The 9,647-nt window shown below is 41.0% G+C and overlaps 1 pseudogene; it reads right to left on the bottom strand.

Annotated features, from left to right (window-relative positions):
- Nucleotides 1-4,735: 4,735 nt before the first annotated feature.
- On the bottom strand, nt 4,736-6,869 carry LOC112224757 (annotated as a pseudogene).
- Between the last annotated feature and the right edge of the window lie 2,778 nt (nt 6,870-9,647).

Raw genomic sequence — 9,647 nt, 5'->3', positions numbered from 1 at the left:
CTCATTCCCGGCGCATTCACAGCCATATAAGGAGACAATGGAAAACAGAGCTTCAAAAATTCTGCCCATTTCCTGGTTGAAGTTTCATCTTGGTTTCGCCTGTAGAATGAGTTCTGTGGCACTCACAGATAATATCTTTGCAGTTTTGGAAACCTTAGAGTGTTTTCTTTCCAAAGCTGCCAATTATATGCATAGTCAAGCATCTTTTCGTGACAAAACATTGCGCTTAACACGGGCACGTTTTTTTATCCATAAATTAAAAGAGCGCCCCCTATATCCAAGAATTTAAGCAATGGCTTTTTTCTGGCCACTTTTGGGTAAAGCCCAGCTCTGTGGAGTGTACGGCTTAAAGTGGTCTTATGGACAGATACTCCAATCTCCACTGTGGAGCTTTGCAGCTCCTTCAGGCTTATCTTTGGTCTCTGTGTTGCCTCTCTGATTAATGCCCTCCTTGCCTGGTTTTGAGTTTTGGAGGGTGGCCCTCTCTTGGCAGGTTTGTTGTGGTGCCATATTCTTTCATTTTTTAAATAATGGATTTAATGGTGCTCCGTGGGATGTTCAAAGTTTTGGATATTGTTTTTATAACCCATCCCTGATCTGTACTTCTCCACAACTTTGTCCCTGACAGGTTTGGAGAGCTCCTTGGTCTTCATGGTGCCGCTTTCTTGGTGGTGCCCCTTGCTTAGTGGTGTTGCAGAGTCTGGGGCCTATCAGAACAGGTGTATATATACTGAGATCATGTGACAGATCATGTGACACTTAGGTTGCACACAGGTGGACATTATTTAACTAATTATGTGACTACTGAAGGTAATTGGTTGCGCCAGATCTTATTTGGGGACTTCGTAGCAAAGCTGGTGAATACATATGCACTGCACACACCACTTTTCCATTTTTTTTCTTAGAATTTTCTGAGAAAGTATTATTTTTCATTTCACTTCATCAATTTTGACTATTTTGTGTATGTCCATTATATGAAATCCACATATAAAATCTATTTAAATTAAAGTTTGTAATGTAACAAAATAGGATCAACACCAAGGGGGATGAATACTTTTGCAAGGCACTGTATACTTTATCTACTATTGTTCAGTATAATAATTAATTCTAGTAATGATTATTTGTGACCTGATTCAGGAAACTAGGCGTTTGTCGCATGTCACGACTTCACAGGAGTGCCTGTGTCCCCAGATCCTCAAAATATTCTGTAGCTGCACCATCGGGAACATCCTGACCGGTTGCATCCCCACCTAACATTAGCTGGCTGGCTTCCTAGTGCATCCCCACCTAACATTAGCTGGCTGGCTTCCTAGTGGATGTTATTATTAGTTTCCCAGAGCTGTTTGCTTTTCTAGTTAGAGCCTAATGTTAGACATTGTTGGCACTTTGTTCATTGTTGGCACTTTGTTCATTGTTGTTTAATTAACTAGCTAACATTAGCTGGCTGGCTCGTTAGGTAACGTTACGTGATGTGTGTACACACCTGTTGAATATGGCCGGTGTCAGTAAACGTAATGAATAATGAAATTGTTGCCAGCAGAGCTGGTTAGGCTGTTTTCGTGTTATCCAGAGGTAAACAAATCAAAGTGCGCTCCGAGAGCGAAACGAGATGGGTGGGACTAAAGCTTAAGAGGGTGTGAGCAATGCTGACTGGGTATTGACAAAAAAGAGCTCTGCACTCGATACCAAAACATTACAAGGTGAATTTCTCAAAAGTGAGTTCACAAGTTGATCAACTTTCAAAGCAGAATTACTTTCCCATTGTTCCTCAAATGGAGTGTATGATATACATGTATCATTTTGTAGCTCTGAGTCTCTACTTTTATCCAATGTAAAAAATATTTTAAAAATCATATTTTGCTACCTAAGACCACATTTACCACAAACAATACCGGCAGTTGCCGTTAAAAAAATATATATATATATGTAGTGACAATCTCTTGAAATAATCAAATGGACTGTTGGTATTTTTCTCTCAAAAACGTATGGATTCTTTGAAATCCGTTTTTTTCAGTTTTAACTTTTCATCAGAAGTCGACTTTAAAAGCTCAGAACTTGGGTTCTGATAAAGATATCTCAGCTATTATCTGTTTTTGGGACAGTTTACATAACTATACAAACATCTCAAAGTCGAAATTTGGCGATGTGAAGGGTTTCCCTAGGCTACCACACAAATAGTTGGGTAACACTTTACCTTAGAATACCAATAGTTGCATCCCGTACCTACAACAGGGCTAAATTAGGTCACAAGGCAGGTAGCCTCCACAAGAATTCCAGCCAGTTTTCTTTCACAGTCACAGGAGACGCATTGCGATGATTTGTATTGATAAGAAAAAGTCTAAAGAAAGTTACACCTTAAATATTACTCCCAGTGATTTATTGTGGAACCAATGTTTTAGAAATCACTGCGAGATATAAAGAGGATAGGTCTTTCTCTATTCATTACAAATGGCGCCGGAGGAGATGGCTGCCGTTTTACGGGCTCCTAACCAATTGTGCTATTTTGTGTGTTTTTTCACATTGTTTGTAACTTATTTTGTACATAAGGTTTCTGCCACCATCTCTTATAACTGAAAAAGAACAGCGATTACTTAACTCAAACTGGATAAAGATTTTTTTTTCTTTAACGAGTCGAACGCGAAGGATTTACTCCAGATACCTGACCAGGCTCAAACCCAGACATTCTCATGAAGACAAGAGGCCGATACAAGGGACGCAAGTGCCTTGTGAGAATTTGTTGACGAGTGGGTAACTCGCCTCTGCCATCCGTCCTATTGGTCAAAGTGCAGTCATTGGAGAATAAACTGAATGAAGCTGTTAATGAGCAGTTTGGTCCTAGACTTGGCGCTCTGGTACAGAGAGAACAGTCTATGACTTGGGTGACTGGAATCTTTGTTCCTGAATGTCAGAAAATGTAGCCCCGGTGATGTCCTGGGCCGTATGCACTACCCTCTGTAGCGCCTTACTGTCAGATGGCGAGCAGTTGCCATACCAGGTGGGGATGCAACCAGTCAGGATGTTCCCGATGGTGCAGCTATAGAACATTTTGAGGATCTGGGGACACATGCCAAATCGTTTCAGTCTCCTCTCGTGCCCTCTTTCCAACTGTCTTGGTGTGTTTGGACCATGATAGTTTGCTGGTGATGTGGACAACAAGTAACTTGAAACCACTCCCCTTGGCAATGTGGGGACGACGTCGTCAATTTTCTTGTTTGCTCATGGCCTCATACTGCTCATTGAGTGCGGTCTTAGTGCCAGCATTGGTTTGTGGTGGTAAATAGACAGCTACGAATAATATAGACAAGAACTCTCTTGGTAGAATGTGTGGTCTACAGCTTATCATGAGGTATTCTACCTCAGGCGATTAACACCACGAGACTTATTTAATATTGGACATCGCACATCAGCAGTTACTGACAAATAGATCCCCCCCTCCCCCATCTTACCAGACGAAGCTGCTCTGTCCTGCCGATGCATGGAGAAGCCAGCCAGCTCTATATTATCAGTGTCGTCGTTCAGCCACGTCTCTGTGAAACATAAGATATTACAGTTTTTTTATGTCTAGTTTGTAGGATAGTCTTAATCGTAGATCGTCCAGTTTGTTTTCCAATGATTGCACGTTGGCCAATAATGCGGAGGGTAGGGATGGTTTACCTACTTATCGGCGAATTGTTACAAGGCACCCCACCCTCCTTCCGCTTTTCCTCCATCTTTTCTTCACGCTGATGACAGGGATTTGGGCCTTGTCTTGACAAAGCAGAATATCCTTCGCGTCGGACTCATTAAAGAAAAAAATCTCTGTCCAGTTCTAGGTGAGTAATCACTGTTCTGGTGCCCAGCAGATATTTTCGGCCATAAGAGACGGTAGCAGCAACATTATGTACAAAATGTGTTACAAACAACGCAAGAAAGAAAATGTATATATAGCAGAGTTGGTAATGAGCCTGTAAAATGGCAGCCTTCCCCTCTGGCGCCATTATCAATCTTATGCACTCTAATATACTTGTCATGATAGATTATGATGCATCTGTAGGCCGCCAGAAGGGCAAGTTAAAAGTGTCACCAACAAAAATGTATCATCATTCGAAACTCATCTCTAAGTATTTAATAAGAGAAATTTTAAGGAGACATTAACATAGGATAATGGCATACAGGACGATTTGAGTAAAGATTGAAAACATTTTCTAAAATGTTCTATACGTTTGACACTCATGTTTGTCCCTTTGCCTGCTTTTTGTACAGGAAATACCATGTAGTCCAAGAAGAACAGGATGAGGATGTCCCTTTGCTCAACCCACAGGTAGAGGAGCAAAGCAACGTAGCAATGTACCACCATGCTTCCCACTGCTTCCCACTACTGGCTTCTCTCTGAAGCTAAACAGGGTTGGTCCCTGGATGGGAGACCAGATGCTGCTGGAAGTGGTGTTGTATGGCCAGAAGGAGGTACTCTTTCCTCTGATCTAAAAAATAGATATCCCACTGCCCTAGGGCAATGATTGGCGACATTGCCCTGTGTAGGGTGCTCTCTTCCGGATGGGATGTCAAATGGCTGTCCTGACTCTCTGTGGTCATTGAAGATCCCATGGCACTTATCGTAAGAGTAGGGGTGTTAATCCTGGTGTCCTGGTTAAATTTTCAATTTGACCCACATACCATCATGGCCAGCTTCCAATTGGCTCTTTCTTCCCTGTAACTATTCCTCAGCTTATTGCTGTAAATGAGAATGCGTTCTCGGTCAACTTACTGGGTAAAATGAAATGAATAAATAAAAAAGCCATTCAGTGGCTAGCTTATTCTCCAATGAGCACCAGTTGCTGTGGTGGTAGCGGCAGACGGTCTGGTGACTGCTGTGGCGACTCTCTGTGATGTTGTTCACAATGTCCTTCCCCAGCTGGAAGTCTCTGCTGTGCATGCACAGGAAAGGTGTACCTTATTGTTACAGGTTGGGCAGAAGCTCCTCCATCACCCAGCACTCATCTTTCCCGCTATAGGACACAAAGATGTTGTTCGGAAGCACAACCTCCTCCAGCCAGCTATGTGATGTAGAACAGAGCAATCAGATATTGGCCAGCCAGGTGATGTAGTAGCACCACCAGTGTAAAGAGCAAGAGGCCCAGGGAGTTGTAAATGAACACTATGTCCATTGAACAATGGATGTGGGAGTATCTGAGTACCTTGCTTATCTTTGCAACTTATTCCCGCAAAAGGTATATTACCAAAACATGACCTGAACTTGTCGATTCCATTTCACCAATTTATGAAACCAAGCATTGTCACAACTGCATTGTAAAAGTAGATATTGTATAAACAGATACCTTAGGCTCTTTAGGGGCTCAGTGAATTATTCTGTTATCGTAAGCTCACTTTAAATATCCATATTTAAATCTCTCAATGACTGTAAGTCTTCAGGTTGTTTTCCAGGTAGTGGATTCTGCATCCATAGATTACCAGTGTCTCCAATCAAGACGAGTTGTGAGAGATGATGGCAAGACCAGTTTGCCGATTGAGGTCTGCTCCTATAAGTTGCAAATCCCTCAAGTGCAGAAGTGTACTCAGACTGGCTAGATCCACAAATTAAGCTGAGCGCTTCGATTCTAGCTTGAAGCATTGAAGGAACTTGAAGTAGCTCCCAGCAAAGATGAGGACTTGGAGGTTTTTTCTTCAATCTTGGAGAATGTTTACTACTGAACACTACTAATGTTTCTCCGTCTCATCATTTCCCCCTGTTAATTTAGGTATGTAATGTGTAAAAGTTCAATGTGACTCTCAAAATATTGAGATAGCAAGGTTAACTACATAGTCCATGAGTTTGGTGATGTTTGAAGGCAAGTGAAAGGAATGGAGGTTGGCTAGGTTGCTAATGGTTTACATGTAAGAGAAGGGATTAAGATTTTGTCCAAACTTTTTGTACTTTTTTTTCACCAATGTTTTTGATCCTATTTGTATTAATTTCTATGAACGAAGGCTCAGTTTAGTTTAGGTAATATATGGACATATGTGATGTCAGGATAAAATGTGTTAAAGTGTTAATGTTTGTACAAAAATAGCGCTTAAAAGTTCGCAAAGCTTTATGTTAACCAAATTTTCCGTGGCTAAGCACTAGCTAGCTCTAGGCTAGTTGGTTTAAATTAATGTTAGCTTTAATGTTAATGGTTTATAATGCAATGGTTGTAGCATTGTTTAGCACAGGCCTCCAGTAATTTATAGCTTTTTCGAAATTGACACTGATAGTACAGTACAGTGAGTTATATATAATGTCAATGTGTAGATGTATTGTGATTTGTTTTTTAACATGAGATCTTTGTTTTTTATACTGGAAAATGGAATATGAAGATTTAATACTACAATAGAGTTGTAATGTATAATTGATTTTGACAACAAAAAATGAACAAAAGAGAATAATAGTTTCATAAATCTTGGAGAATGCCTACAAGTGAACACTACTAACGTTTCTCCTTTTCATCATTTAACCCTGTTTATTATCAACTGACCATGTCTCAGTCCGAGGCATGTAACATATGCATCAAACCGTTCCAAGGATTGTTCTCAATGTGCATTATTTGAAGTGTCGTGCAAGTTTTAATGGCAAACATTGGGAAGTTGATATGATCTGTAGTTAGCACAACATAAGAGGTTTATTTATATTTAGAGTTTATTGACAATTTCACACATCATCACTAAGTCACCACCCATCTAGCAATGAGGAATCGTCCCAGAAGTGTCCCTCTTCCGGGGGGCCGGAACTGATTGAATCGGCCCGGAATCGGGTATCTGACTCGGCCCGGAATCAAAATGAATGACTGCCCAGAATCGACCCAAGTACATCGGGCCGTTTACGTCTCCCGGAATTCAGCCGACTTTGCCGGCATTTTACCAGAATGTATACAAAGTTAATTTTAAATATTACTATTATACATTTTATTCATACAAATTATACCCATCCACCCCAAATAAAAATCTTGTCAGAGGAAACTCCGTACACCTGGTGACTGTGTCAGCATGCATGTGCCTGGCCCGCCACAGTGCGATGGAAATACTACACGGGACTCTTAAAGAATTTCATTTAAATGTTAGTTGTATTAATTACAGAAACAATGAGAAAATATGGAAAAAAGAAATAATGAAATGTCCTGCCAGAAAGTAGCTCCAATCGGCCCGAATCCCAAGTAATACATTTGGGTCGTATAATTATCACCGGAATTGCCCCGAGCCCCAAGTCATACATTTGGGCCAGATAACTCAAACCGGAATCGGCCCAAGCTCAATCCTAGGCATAAGTAATACTGCCGAAGGTGTCCCAGACTCGGCCACCTGACGTCGGCCGAGTGACACGACTCTCAGCCAGAATCGGCCCAGATCCACTGTGCTAGCTGGGCATGCTCTTGCCAGAACTCAAAATATTCCACTTTGCTTACAACAGACATTCAGCGTTGCCATGTCCGCAATTTCCATGCAAAATTGGGCTACTTTGAAAACGATGAGGTGCGTGAAAATGTATTGGTCACGGGTTGCGGGTTTTTGGGCTACTTCTAAATTGCACCAAAAAAAAAATTATAGACCTGCTTTGGCTGACTATCAGGGAGTGAGACAGCCTGTTGCTGAGTGAGTGGTGGGGAAGTGGAGGGGTGTGTGTGTGTTGACTGAGCGCTGCAGCAGACAGCTGAGTCACGTGAGTGACAGAGAAGCACACACACACATCATGACAACGTTTTACCAGTTGTAGGTAGGCTGTTTAGATTGTCATTATGGAGACACCCATTTCCAACACTTTTTCAATAAAACATATTAACACGCTAGAACTGATGCGCATCAAGAGAAAAGGCAGGCACGGGAAAATGACTTTAGCCGCTCTAGAGCCCATTAGATAAAATCGGAGGTGGTTTAAACTGCATTCTAATGTCAACTTTACTTATGGACAACCATATCAAGCAAAAGGTTTTACTCATGCACAGTTCTTGGGACTCGAGCGCTGCGCTGGTGGATTTTTAAAATGGAAGTTAATGAACCCCCTCGTGTGCTTCTGTTATAGGGAAAAGTCCCTAATAAAACTAACATTAAATGTGGAGAATGATACATATGTTGGCCATTAAGTAGCTACTGTAGCCTACCGTTTGATACAACAAAATGTAATATGCTGAAATTAAGATGTCACTGGAGACATTGCAAATCAATTTGTGCCACTTGTGTAGACTTCTTGGAGCTAGCAAACTGATTTAATAAATAGCATGTAACTTCAGTTTGATTTAAAAAGCAGCATTCCCCAAGAGAGGATGACTTTCACTTTAGCAGTGATAAATTCATGAACTTCTTTGAGGAAAAGATTATGATTATTAGAAAGCAAATTACGGACTCCTCTTTAAATCTGCGTATTCCTTCAAAGCTCAGTTGTCCTGAGTCTGCACAACTCTCCCAGGACCTAGGATCAAGAGAGACGCTCAAGTGTTTTAGTACTATATCTCTTGACACAATGATGAAAATAATCATGGCCTCTAAACCTTCAAGCTGCATACTGGACCCTATTCCAACTAAACTACTGAAAGAGCTGCTTCCTGTGCTTGGCCCTCCTATGTTGAACATAATAAACGGCTCTCTATCCACCGGATGTGTACCAAACTCACTAAAAGTGGCAGTAATAAAGCCTCTCTTGAAAAAGCCAAAACTTGACCAAGAAAATATAAAAAACTATCGGCCTATATCGAATCTTCCATTCCTCTCAAAAATTTTAGAAAAGGCTGTTGCGCAGCAACTTACTGCCTTCCTGAAGACAAACAATGTATACGAAATGCTTCAGTCTGGTTTTAGACCCCATCATAGCACTGAGACGGCACTTGTGAAGGTGGTAAATGACATTTTAATGGCATCGGACCGAGGCTCTGCATCTGTCCTCGTGCTCCTAGACCTTAGTGCTGCTTTTGATACCATCGATCACCACATTCTTTTGGAGAGATTGGAAACCCAAATTGGTCTACACGGACAAGTTCTGGGCTGGTTTAGATCTTATCTGTCGAAAAGATATCAGTTTGTCTCTGTGAATGGTTTGTCCTCTGACAAATCAACTGTAAATTTCGGTGTTCCTCAAGGTTCCGTTTTGGGACCACTATTGTTTTCACTATATATTTTACCTCTTGGGGATGTTATTCGAAAACATAATGTTAACTTTCACTGCTATGCGGATGACACACAGCTGTACATTTCAATGAAACATGGTGAAGCCCCAAAATTGCCCTTGCTAGAAGCATGTGTTTCAGACATAAGGAAGTGGATGGCTGCAAACTTTCTACTTTTAAACTCGGACAAAACAGAGATGCTTGTTCTAGGTCCCAAGAAACAAAGAGATCTTCTGTTGAATCTGACAATTAATCTTAATGGTTGTACAGTCGTCTCAAATAAAACTGTGAAGGACCTCAGCGTTACTCTGGACCCTGATCTCTCTTTTGAAGAACATATCAGGACCATTTCAAGGACAGCTTTTTTCCATCTACGTAACATTGCAAAAATCAGAAACTTTCTGTCCAAAAATAATACAGAAAAATTCATCCATGCTTTTGTCACTTCTAGGTTAGACTAATGCTCTACTTTCCGGCTACCCGGATAAAGCACTAAATAAACTTCAGTTGGTGCTAAATACAGCTGCTAGAATCCTGACT

This window comes from Oncorhynchus tshawytscha, linkage group LG25 (genome assembly GCF_018296145.1).
Source record: "Oncorhynchus tshawytscha isolate Ot180627B linkage group LG25, Otsh_v2.0, whole genome shotgun sequence".
In the NCBI taxonomy this organism is placed as follows: domain Eukaryota; kingdom Metazoa; phylum Chordata; class Actinopteri; order Salmoniformes; family Salmonidae; genus Oncorhynchus; species Oncorhynchus tshawytscha.
The sequence above is the reverse complement of the archived record's forward strand: the minus strand, read 5'-3'. Positions and strand labels throughout refer to the sequence as shown.